The following is a 3,351-nucleotide window of genomic DNA, read 5'->3' on the forward strand; positions in this document are numbered from 1 at the left end:
ACCAGACCCAATTAAGATCCAGGAAAGAGATCTTCGACAAAAGAATCAAGAAGTGAAAAAGGAAGGGATAGAAAAAGAGAAATTAGAGCAACAACAGCAACAAATTTTAGAAACGATATTAGAGAAGTACGACAAGGAGGATAAAGAAATTCAAGTTGCTGAGTTGAGCAACCCAGCCAAAGATAACAAAGAACTAAATATCGAAGATGCCCCAGAGTTTGAGGCATTTGAAGAAGCAGAATACATAGCACCAAAGTTTTACTCAAATCTAGATTCACCAAAACAACAATTTCACCAAAAAGGTCTACAATTTCAAATGGCAATCATCAACCCAGCGACAGCCATAGGGAACATGATTTCCTATCCCATTTTTACTGGTGGAAAAATCGAAGATGTGAACCAGCATCTTAAACAATTTGATCAAATTGTAAAGATGAACAAACAGGAAATGCATCGAGAAATACTTTTCCCATACACACTTAAGGGAAAAGCATTCGATTGGCATAATACACTCGATGATGCTTTGACCCATGATGAAAAGGTCACACAATTCAAGGAGCAATTCCAGACCGGTGGAACTCCAGAAGAACACTATGAGATCATCAAAAACTTCAAGCAAAAATCACGTGAAGGAATTCAAGATTACACTCGAAGATTTAAGTTTCATGCAAAGCGCTGCAAGGATTTGATAACAGATAAAGGAAAGAGCTTATTCTATATCCAAGGACTAAAAGAAATCTATAGAAACATGGTAGCAATTGCTACTACAACAGAGAATCCAGATGATGAAAGTGTTGATACACTCTCCAAAGAAATCCTCACATTGGAAAAGCAATTCAAGCAATTCATAAAAGCTATACCTTCACAAACCGATGACAGTTCAAATGATGAAGAAGAGGAAGAAATACGCATTAAGACAAAGAAGAAAACACCAAAAGACCAAAACTTGAAAGATATAATCAGGAAAATCTCACAAACTGAACTCAAAGCAGGAGTGTGGTGTACAAAGTGTAAAAATGAGGGACATACATATTTAGAATGCAAATTACAGCTTCCAAAGTGTCAAATTTGTGAAAGAGAAGGCCATACAGCCAAGAAATGCCGATACAGGAATACAATGGAAGTTTCAAGAATCGAGAATGCTCCTCGACAAGAGCCCAATCCTCAATATCAAGGAAACTGGAATCAAAATGCGCGACCACCACGAAATCAACCTCCAAGATATAACAATTATTATCAACATGATGATGATTTGTATAATCAAAGACAAAACTATTACCAGCGAGACAATAGCAACTACAATAGAATACCCCCTCAAGATCAAAGACCAGACAACTATACTGGAAATTATGGAAGAAACTACAATACATATCAGCAACATGATGGACCTCATGAGAACTATCAACGTCCTCCCCCACGAAATTATAATTATGATCAAGAACCATATCGGAATTATAATCAAAGACCACCCCAGGCTCAAGGTTACAATTACAACCAGCAACTTGCACCGCAGCAAGATAATCGTCCTCGACAACCATACCAAAATGCAAATCGTGAAAATAACCAAGGAGTAAACAATCAGGCTCCGAGCCCAAGACCACCAGCAGCACGGAATGTTGAGGTAGAAATTGATGAACCACAAACTTTTGAAGAACCAGCAATACGAACTATCATGAGACAACAATACAAGTATCAGCAACCAGATAATCTAGAAGAACAAGATTACAATGATGAAGTTGAAATTATCCCAGAAACCGAATGGAAGAAAAGCAAGAAAATACTTCAAGCAATTCAGGCTGAATTGCAGGAACAAGAACCACAGGTCATTGAAGACCATGACAAACCATCCAACGATCAACAAACAACAAGTTTCTCTACAGAAGAGCACACCTCACTTGCAGAACAAATACTGCAACACGGAATCACATTAACCTTACAACAAATACTTCAAATAGCACCATATCTTAAGAGCTAAATACTTAAGATTTGTTGTCCACAAATTCCTAATGCTCGCACTCAAGAAAAGCAATTTCCATCTAAATCTGAGAAAGAGAATAACGTCAAAATCCAACCTGGAGATTACGATGATAATGTACCTTGTATTGACCTCAATATAGGCAAGAATCAAATCAATGGAGCAATACTCGATGGAGGCTCAGGCGTGAATATAATCGAGCATGGTATATGTAAAGCAATGGGACTTGGACCCATACAACCTGCTCCCTTCAATGTCCGCATAGCAGACCAACATGTTGTAAGACCAGCTGGCATAATAAGAGATATCACCATTGGAATCAAAAGACACAAGTTCAAGATCAACTTCGTGGTATTAAAAATGCCAATTGAAAAATCCTCTTATGAACTCTTGCTTGGAAGACCATGGCTAAACAAAGCAGTTTATGCTCAATATTGGATGGACCGTGAAATTTATATACAATTAGACAAAGGACAAATGAAAATAGCTACAACTACAACCAGGAAAATTCCGAAAAGATTTCAACCAATTCAAGCCCAAGAATACAATTGGCAAGAAGGCTTGGACGACCTTGAAGAAGCCAAACTCCTTGAAGCTTACCCAGAGCTACGAGCTTTTCAAGAAATCAATTTACATCATGTACTACCAGTAGTGGCTCAAGACCAGCACCACAACTTAAATTCGATGGACCAACCACTCTACTCTACAAAGCTACACGCTCAAAGTCAACAAAGATTAAAGATAAAACAACAAAACGAGAAGCCAACTCTCAAGCCTAAACAATTACAATTTAAAGAATACAACATTCAGATTGATGATAATCCAGCCCTACAATCTGGAAATGACAACTTTACACCCCGAATTAACCTCAATGAAGAAACTAAAGAACTCAATCTTGGACTTCAAGAAGATCCACACAACATACTCATCGCTGCAAATCTTGAAAAAAACTTCAAGATAAAAGCTCAACAATTACTCATAACCTACAAGGACGTTTTCGCATTGTCATACAAAGATCTCAAGGGAATACCCCCGGAACTATGTACACATCGCATAGAGTTACTACCAGGAACTTGACCAATTAAGCAAACAGCTTATCACATGAATCCAAACTTCACTGATAAAGTCAAAACAGAACTCAACAAACTCCAAAATACTGGATTCATTTACCCTATCAAGAATGCACAATGGTTATCACCATTGGTTATCGTTCCGAAAAATAACAGCAAATTGTGAATTTGTGTCAATTACAAAAATTTGAACGATGTGACGGAAAAAGACTCTTTTCCTATACCATTCTCAGACGAGATACTCGATGCAGTTGCAGGACATAAGATGTACTCATTCCTCGATGGATTTCAGGATATAATCAAGTT

The sequence above is a fragment of the Selaginella moellendorffii genome, unplaced genomic scaffold, assembly GCF_000143415.4.
Source record: "Selaginella moellendorffii unplaced genomic scaffold, v1.0 SELMOscaffold_129, whole genome shotgun sequence".
Classification (NCBI taxonomy): Eukaryota; Viridiplantae; Streptophyta; class Lycopodiopsida; order Selaginellales; family Selaginellaceae; genus Selaginella; species Selaginella moellendorffii.